General features: G+C 35.2%; 1 protein-coding gene across 2 annotated transcripts in view; it reads left to right on the forward strand.

The window, feature by feature from the left end:
* The first annotated feature begins 7,502 nt into the window (after positions 1-7,502).
* Positions 7,503-10,342, forward strand: part of LOC117105839 (putative fibroblast growth factor 1) — a 15,639-nt gene continuing 12,799 nt past the window's right edge. Inside the window, exons 1-2 of one of the 2 annotated variants that reach the window (XM_033247139.1) lie at positions 7,503-7,924; positions 8,179-8,287. The gene's annotated coding sequence lies outside the window, so the exon portion shown is untranslated. Of the gene's footprint in view, positions 7,925-8,178; positions 8,288-9,334; positions 9,702-10,342 lie in introns of those variants that run through there. The other variant, XM_033247140.1, reaches the window with a different exon arrangement.

The following is a 10,342-nucleotide window of genomic DNA, read 5'->3' on the forward strand; positions in this document are numbered from 1 at the left end:
CATCAAACGAGTGTCGATTAGGTATATATAACACACGCAGTAACATGCACGGACTAGCCTAAATGCGACACATCACGCCGTGACTTGGAAAATTAACTGAGAAGACCTAGGCTTTAATGTCAATTGTTGCAAATTCTATAGACCTTGTGCCTTTTATTGTGATATTTCAGGCGGATGTTAGTCAAACACAACTAAATATAAATAAACATTCACTTCCTACTGAGACTAACATGTTATGCATTAAGTAAAGCATTTTTAAGAAGCAAAGGGAAAGCACAAAACAAACAATAACAAAAAAAACAAAAAAAATTGCTTGGAACTAATTATTGCTTTGGATTGTACACCTTTTTATTGTTCATTGTAAAATTTTAGGTGGACATCGATCGGTTTAACTCAAAACAAGATATATCATTTTATCAATACTGATTACACGTACAAAAAATAAGCAAAGTAAAAAGCTTAAGCAAAAAAGAAACCAATGAAGAAAATGAACTAAAAGTTACTTCTCTCGTAGAAATATCGACTACACGTTTGTGATTCAAGTAAATCACTGGTACTTCTATGACTGTTCAGGTAGTGATAATATAATACTATTTTACTATTTAAACTCAATGAACTTTTCGTCAAAGTGGAAATTTCACATCTTTCATATCATAATGTTAGTGGTCCTGTATTTACGATTCCTGTTAAAAATGTGAACATCCTCACTTTTTTTTTCTTTGTCTATGTGATTGTACATAACAGTGACAGAGCATACTTGTATTTAGGCCTATCACTTGGAATCACATCTGAACTTTATGCCAGTTATGGCGCGCCCAAGTGGTACTTCTGCGTAGGCCTACTCAAGGTACGATCGATCTCCGGTAAATTGAAAAATTCCAATAATCAATTATCGGCATATACGTCATCACGATGACACACTGTTTGTCAATGTCAACACGCCGTGAATAAGGAAATGCCTCTTAGACGTAGGCCTAATTAGGCATGTCGTAAACTTGTCGAGTGCCTTTTCCGTGAAACTAAGTCACACTGTTTGAAATTTGATTTAACTTGTCACGAGTTTAATTGTTTACTTACTAATTTTGGAATTTTTTTTTTAGTGACACACTTCTTTTTGTTTTTTTTTTGTTTTTTTTTTGTTTTTTTTTTTAAGAACTACTGAAATTTTGCTTAGGCTCAGTGTTATTATTTTTTGCCAATTTCAGTCTTAAAGTGCTCTTATTTTGTTCGTATTATACATACTTCAAAGATAGAAAATTATATATTCTATAGGCCTAGCAGTATATTACTGTACTGAATAACCACTTTTAAGTTTAAAAATATCTTCATAACGTCATTGTGCCTGATATCACCAACGCCATTTTCTAATTGTTCTAGTTCTATATAAAATTTCGGAAAATTATGAAGTTAAAAATAGCCCTAATTACCTTAATTAATTACTTTTGTAATTAAAAGCTGTGATACCCTTGAGTAAGAGCGCATATAAAATGACTTATCATCATCAGACGGTTAAATTAATTACTGTAATTGAATAACACTTAATAAATTATAGATCAATGTATTTTTTTCTGAACTGTCATTTGGAAGTAAAAACTCCGATAATCTGTTTGATTGACAAGGCGTTGGCCTATGCCTACGTCGGCCGCGGTCATACTGATTTAAACGATCTTTTCTTGGAATACACCGCTCCAATGTACCGGTAGTTATTGAGTAGGAGCGAAAGACGTTTAGCAATCTGTTTCAGGCTGTATTATAATATGTACCGTATTTTACTCTGTATGTACTTTTTTTTGGGGGGGGGGGGGGGGGGGGGGGGCGGCTGGAGTACTCTTATTTATGTGCATGGACTTGGAAATTCCAAAGTCAGTGATGAGTTGGATGGAATATAAACTCAATCAATTTCAGTTTAAATTTACTTATCGTTTATACAAACCTCGTATAGCAGAAGGCCGACGAACTATGTTCTCTGCAAAAAAGAAGACGTTCATTTACAAATTATGCAAAAAATATAGCCTAGAGTAGGCCTATGCATTTTACTACATAAAGTTTATGTAGGCGTATAAAAGATAAAATAAATGAGATGATAATAAACAGAATCATAACACATTTTGGTAGAGTAAATGAAAATATACCTACCTATCGTAAAACCTCGAATTAAAGCCATGGGCTTCTTTATTTTTTGCAAACTTTGGATGGGTTTCTTTCCGATACTTTGCAACAAATGAATGCTGTAAATTTTGGGAATTAGTACTACTGTATAAAACAGTAAATAGGGCCACTGTAACATCAATCTGTATCTTGGAAGTGTATTAACCGGTATTAAATCACCTAAACTACTGTATAAACCAAGCGTGTTTTAATTTATTTTGTGTGTCTAGATAGGTTCACCATGTTGCACCAACATTAGTTAAATGTAGTTAAGCGTTTAATTTCTTCCAAAACCTCGGTCATTACCAGTGTGACCACTGCTTGGGTATTTACCCAAGATCTTGGGTATTTTGACTTGGTCTTGGGTTCTTGGGTATTCCGTCCTACTCCATCAGACAGTGTGTTACTTTAAACTCTAGCTACAGACCTTTTCAAGTTTTTCATTAATTTAACATGACATTCTTATTCTGTTGTGTTTTATATATATATACAGCGCATTGACAGCTTACTTACTTGCGCTATTTAAGAATGGTCTATTATTATTATTATTATTATTATTATTATTATTATTATTATTATTATTATTATTATTATTATTATTATTATTATTAATTATTATTATTATTATTATTATTATTATTATTATTACACCATTTACATCGGTGGAACTGAACAGATAGTACATCGTGAAAATATCAATCAATTTCCATTAATATCTTAACTAGAGATATACATATTGTTTGAAGTGAAATAAACATTTTTAAATAAAAGAAACTTTATGGAAAATAAATATTAGGCCTATTATATATCATAAGCATGTATGCAAATCTATACCCACACCCACCAATACATATACACATATTACGCCCACAGAGATACGCAAATACGTACATTATACGCACACATATGAATACATGCACATAGCCATACACATGTACATGTAAGCAGAAATATACACACTTAAAAATACACAAAAAAATGTTATTCATCAATGAAGATGTATGTATTGTTTATTCCTGCGTTTGACACCACCTGGTCACTTTGTCGGGGACTAAACAGACAAACCCACTCAGATTGCGGATGAGCTTCTGGAAGTCAATGGCAACTATGATTTATTTATGGAATTGTGAGTACCGTACTCGCGCGAATAAGCGCCCGAGCGCTTAAAATATATTTTGCACTTTTTGAGGGGAGCTTATTCAAACGGGGCGCTTATTCGAACGGGACGCTTATGAAAACAGAGTGGAAATTGAGGGGGCACTTATGGAAATAGATGAAAATCGAGGGGTTCTTATGATAACTTATTAAATTCTAGAGGTACATTTTGAATGAAAACGATTATATAAGGACATCAGGAATCCGCAAATTACGAATGGTAGTGCGGCGGAAAAGATAATCGTCCAGAGAGCATGGCTTGTCATGACAAGAATGTTATGAGTACAGTATTACATAACAGCAGAATAGCAGATGAAATTAGTAGTGGTGGTTAGCTTGTTGGCCATCGGCCGATTGAGATTAGCAGGACGACAAGATCATTGCAGGTTTTCTTGAAAACTCAAATGAGAATGTGTTAAAGGTGCAAATTGTCGGAAAAGGAGTGGACTAGGCTATAGACAAATGTAAGAAGATGAAAGTTGGAAATGTACTGTCTGTTCAGGGAGTTCTCATCTGTCCAAGATAAATATCCTCATTTTGATATTGACTAAAGGGGAATGTGATTCCACTACACACCTCAAATCATGCCAACATCAACAGTCCCAGGATTGATTGGATTATTGAGGGGCGTTTATTGAAATTAGAAGGGGTCGCTTATTTAAACGGGGCGCTTATTCGCGCGAATACGGTAGTTTAGACATATCATTTTTATTATTTCTCACTTATCTATCATTTATAATTTTAATATATAATGTAAAGCGTATACACAATTTTATCGGATTTATTTTGAAACGATACTGCGGAGGTCAATGACTTTTTGACCTCTAGTCACGTCAATTTCTGCCCGTTTCAAAACTTTTTCAATTTGAATGATTAACCAATCTATAGGTTAAATGGTGATACCAACATCATACAAATCCATTGACTAAATCAAGAGTTATGAGCAAAAACGTTTCCCCCTACCCGAAAAAAAATTCTAGGATCATAACGCAATGACAGTAGTACATTTAATCAATGTATACATTTTTCTTGTTAAATTTGTAAACATTTGGGAATGAATTGGGAATAAATTTACAACTTTTCTGTGGAGGTCAATGACCTTTTGACCTCTAGTTACGTCAATTTCTGCCTGTTTCAAAACTTTTTCAAACCAATCTATAGGCTAAATGTTGATACCAACATCATACAAATCCATTAAATAAATCAAGAGCATAGATGTTACCCCCTGCCCCAAAACTGTTGTTGATTACAAATTTCTAGGATCATAAACAATGTACAATAGTACATAATTCATTTTAATTTTTTTCTCGTTAACATCAATTTTTGTATTCCATATGTCAATATGTACAAGAAAAACACAATTTGTATCAAATACTTCCAAAATTAGAGATATGACACTGAGATATACAAAACTTTGCATTTTAGAAAAAGGTCGATGACCTATTGACCTCTTGTGACATTAATAATCGTCGGATTAATTTTATTTAAACTGCATATGATTAAGAAAAATATACTGTATGCTACATATTGCTACCAAAATAATATTTATGAGCTTTTTAATTCACAGGTTATGGGCATAAATGTTACCCCCGTTCTCCAGCCCATGCCCTACTATCTCCTTTAACATTTGAGTACGTAAATTTTGTCACAATTTATGTCAAACAAAGTGAGGTGGAGCATTCAAAAGGAATTGGACTATACAGAAAAAGAAATGTATTATGCGGAGCGAACGGACCTATTGCGGTAACCAAAGATGTTAGAAATACAAGATAGAGCAATCGCGCATAGCAAAAATGAGACGGAAATTGGTCCAGGCGTACGCGGCGCCCTTCTCTTTTAATTATTCGTATTCAATCGGTCCTTTTCCGAGGAGTGATTTACTACTCGGGGTGTGCTCGTTAAAATACAGCGAGGAGTTCGAGCCGCTCTTGCGAGGAGTTCGGGCTACTCGTGCGGCCAATCGAATACGACATGTGCAGTTTGAGTAGAAAGACCTGCTCAAAACAGACCAGTCGAATACGCATTGCAAGTTTTCTATACTTGGTCCAGACGTACAGGGCGCCCTTTTGTTGCACGCGGCGCCCTTCTTTTTCACTAATGGAGGAAAACTTTATCACTAATCAGAGTCCGGTCCTACGAATCTGCGCTTTTGTGTCTGTCTTATGGATAATGGCAACGATATCAACCTCCGCAAAAGGAGGTTATGTATTCACAGTTATGTAACGGTGGCAAAAGGTTTTTAGATCCAGCCCTACGCGGCGCCTCATTGTTTGTATTCCCACCATGCATTTCGGTGGAACAGTTATTTTCTGTGAAGAACTATCTTGTTTCTCTATTATATTTGCTCAAACGTATAATGGAACAAGAGTGACGTATTTAAAAATAAAAAGAACACTGCCACCTAAACGATAATTATTACCTTTCAACATGGAGGTATAAAAATCGCTTTCAATATACCGTACTCAGGCGAATAATAAAATATTTTTTTGCACTTTCTGAGGAGCGCTTATTCAAATGGGGCGCTTATTCGAACGGGGTCTTATGAAAACAGAGTGGAAATTGAGGGGGGCTTATAGAAATAGATGAAAATCGAGGGGTTATTATGGGAAATTATTAAATTCATGCACTTTTTGAATGAAAAAAAGATTATTTAGGCGGAAAAGATACCGGTAATCGTCCAGAGAACATGGCTCATGACAAGAATGCGTAAATATCATAACAGCAAAATAGCAGATGCAATTAGTGATGGTGGGTAGTGGTTAGCTTGTTGACCATCGGCCGATTGAGATTAGCAGGATGGCAGGATCATTGTATTTTTTCTTGAAAACTCAGATGGGAATGTGCTAAAGGTCGTGACGCATAGACAAATATGTAAAAAGTGTAAAGTTGGAAATATACTCTCTGTCCAGGAATCGGAGCTCTCACCACCAGTCCAAGAGAACTATTCTCATTTTGATATTGAACTAAGAAGAATGTGTTTCAACTCTGCAGCTCAAATCATGCCAACAACCACAGTCCCAGGATTGATTGGGTTATTGACTTGCTAAAAAGAAAATCTTATGAAATTATTATGAAATAGGGCGCTTATTCAAACGGGGCGCTTAAAGAAATTTTCACGTTAGGAGGGGCGGTTATTCAAACGGTTCGCTTATTCGCGCGATTACGGTAAACGTTGAACCTAAAAGAAAACCATCGCTGTCATCGCAATTCACGGGTAGGCCCTACAGTATTAGAAAACATCAATTCTACATTCTACAGTTAGAGTACACTGCAACAGTTTCTACCAGCAAATTTAAATATTTTAATACTCAAATAATAAAAATTACATAAGCATTGCGGCTAGAGCATTTTTATTTAGCTTCTTGACGGGTTTTTTTTAAGCACGACGGTTTGAATCATTTTTTCAAATTTGATAAAGCAAAGATGCGACCAAAATTTTTTTGAGAAAATATCACGTTGCATTAAACGGTAACTGTGATACCTAAAGTTTATTGCCTACCCGTGGTTTTCTGTTACTGCCTATAGACCCGTGGTTTTTCTGTTATATAACAATATATTATATATATATATATATATATATACATAAGCATTGTGGGTAGAGCATTTTTATTTAGCTTCTTGACGGGTTTTTTTTAAGCACGACGGTTTGAATTATTTTTCAAATTTGATAAAGCAGAGATGCGACCAAAAATATCACGTTGCATTAAACGGTTTATGTCGAGCGTGAATTTACTTAGAAAAGCTGTGCGGAATTTTTCCAGAGTGAGAAGGAAGCCCACAGCAAAGCTCAATACATCCCGGGGTAAATCATAGATGGTTGATCTAGCTGATATGATCAGCTTATATGAAGTGCATTAATTTTAGTTCACCCTGTTGCAATAGTGGCCATATAAATTCGTTACAGAGATTTAGTCTGTTGTCAAAAAGGATTTCCTTAACATAGGTTTTCATACTATAGACCAGCTATCATTTTTTTAAACTTTTGTTATGGCTGTTTCATGGATTCTTGAAGTTTTTTAGAGCCGTGTTTTCGACAGAGAAAACGCAGACTCTCTTCTTGATTTACACCCCAATGCTTTCGCATTTAACGGATTTAACATAAGTTTCATTGAAGATGTCATGTCGATTATTCTATTTATAAATATTTGATGTGTTATTTTATTTTTTGTTATTAGGTCTATACAAAAATCGTCCGCAAATGGTAACGTAATAAATGATATTCAATCAAGCTCATAACAATGCTGCTCTACTGTTCTATGGTAATGGATAGCATGGGGTTAAAACTACTTAGAAGATTTTTGGAGGAAGTCGATCGCCTTGAAATACTGCTCGCCTGAAGTTGAAATACGAGGACTCCCAGTCAGGCGTCCTGTATGAACTTTCCCTTCAGCTCAAGTAAAGATTTGCAATGTATTTCCGTATCTCTGTTGGGATTACGGATCTCTCAATCGGATAGTGGATCGTGTTCTACTGAACCAAATGCAAAAAAAAAGCCGAAAAAAGTGACATGAATCGTTCTTTCCTTGTTCCGCGCATGTGCTAAAAGTTTATTTATTAAGCCTACCATCGTATGTTCTGCATCAATCATTTATTCCTATTCGATCATTTGATTTGGAGTCAGGTAAGTTGCTATGCGATCTACAACGATTTGATGAAAAAGTCTTCACATACATTAGGCTATGTAAGGGCGACTATTCGAAAATTGTCAGTTTTGGTTGGGCTGTGTGACCAACTAGATGGCGTGTTTCCGGTAGCGAGTAGTTTGCTTTAGAGGGTTGCAAGTATACATGATGGATAGCCGGCAATTTCCGTAGCACCTGCCTTCACCTGGTGCTGATTTCAGTTTTCTTCGTATTATTTTTCTTACGTCTCTAGGACGCACAGGATCAAGGTTGAATAAAGAGGAAAGGGAACCACTCAAGGACACCGAGTTTTACAAACTTCCAGAAGTTTTTGAAATAGGCCTATTGGTTTTCTTGATATCGTGAGTTTTTTGTTCGAAGTTTTCTTTCTTCTATGCGTTTTAAGTAATTATGTGCTTTTACTGATCCTGCGCTTCTGCTGTGCCATTGTGGCCAAATGCTTTATTATTGATGTACATTCTTATTAGATTCCGCTTTTTCAATGTTTAACTTTCGTGCTCAATATAACCCTTGCTATTTTCTTCCATACATTCCTTAACAAATTAAGTTTTTAACACTAGAATCTCGTTTAATCTGTTTACAAATTCATCACCTGCCACTGCAGGCGATACGTCGTTAGATGTCAAAAATATATATCTCCAATTTTCATTATATAAATAGTATATATATTATATATTTATATGTGCCCGATTTCCATGATATAAATGTTTAAGTGATTACATAAATACATTTTTAATGAATGAGTAGTTGGCAGTTGGCCACCTCACAAAAACTGGATGTTTCTGTGGTGGCCGATAATGAGTTAGGCTATATCAAATGAAATCAAATTAATTACTTTTGTTTCAGATTACACAACAAATATTAAAATATGGAAGTAAATAATAGCACTAAGTGTACTTATAGCGGTACTTACTGTTATAAGGGATTTGAAGGCTATATAGATAATGATATTGCGTTCTCAGATTAAAATCAATATATATTTTTTTTAAACCCGTTTAGTCTTGCAGTAGATGGTTTATTATCATTTGGCTAAAAAATATTGAACAAAGTCAACATGTTGTTGAACGTATTGATCGATAAGATGAAGAGACAGAAATCTAAAGAAGGATTTTTCACTTTTTTCTTTGATATTTTGATAATATACATCGAACTCTACCTGTTTACTAATTGGTAAGAGTCACAAACTATATTATTTATTTGATTAAGATAATTAGCCATAGCGCACAAATCGAATAAAATGGTTTTGCTGCGTCTTTTCACGTACAGACACAAAACAAAATCACTATGTAAGGCCTAGCTGGGTTAGGGCTATAATAATAATAATAAAAATAATAATAATAATAATAATAATAATAATAATAATAATAATAGTAATAATAATAATAATAATAATAATAATAATAATAATAATAATAATAATAATAATAATAATAATAATATTAATAATAATAATAATAATAATAATAATAATGAAAACTTTTAAAGGGCCGGTATCCGTTTGAAGAAAACGCTCATGGCGCCCCTCCACAAGAAGTCAAAAATATGACCGACAAAAGAAACAATGAAGTTTAAGGACCAGAATCAATTAAATTACATGAGCCGTACTTGGGTCAGCGTCACTCTCTCTATGTAGCCATGTATTCGCAGATACTCTACACAAGGTGGTATGCTGGGCTCCAATAGTTTCCACCTTTGGCCTATGCCTCAGGCTCCACTACCGTGCACCACCGAGGCAGCGACGCTGACCCAAGTAAAGTAAGTGTAAAAAGTTAGGAAATTACAGGGGCGGATCCAGAGATGTCCAAAAGGGGAGGGGACCAAAGGGGGACCGAAATTTGTGCCGAACGAGACAACAATGTCCTACGGGGGTCCGGGGGGCATGCCCCGCGAAATTTTTGTGTTCTAGACGCCCGAAAATAACATTTTAAGCGTTCTGGGCTATCATTTTTTTCTTTTTCTTTCTTTTTTCTTTCTCTTTTCTTTTTTTTAACTTCCCAAAGGGGGAGGCCGGGGCCGGGCCGGCACCCCCCTAAATCCGACCCTGAATAATGTAAAGTAAGTTTAAAATAAGAAGGTTTTAAGATTAGTTTTAAATTCGTGTGTGGAGGATGAAGCCTTGATCTGGAGTGGAAGTGTATTCCAAACTCTGGCCGCAGCGACCATGAAGGATCTCTCACCCCAGGAGTTTCTAGATCTAGGTTCAACTACACGGCACAGTTGGTTTACCGAACGCAGGTTAGAGCGGGATGGAACATAGATTGATATCAGTTCAGTGAGATAAGTGGGGGCAGAGTCATTAAGAATTTTATAGACGAGTAAGCCCATTTTGTATGTGGTTCTCATTTCAAGGGGTAACCAGTGTAGATTCCTAAGTACAGGTGTGATATGACATATAT

This window comes from Anneissia japonica, unplaced genomic scaffold (genome assembly GCF_011630105.1).
Source record: "Anneissia japonica isolate Jap-2015-1 unplaced genomic scaffold, ASM1163010v1 scaffold287754_len4335492_cov202, whole genome shotgun sequence".
Lineage (NCBI taxonomy): Eukaryota > Metazoa > Echinodermata > Crinoidea > Comatulida > Comatulidae > Anneissia > Anneissia japonica.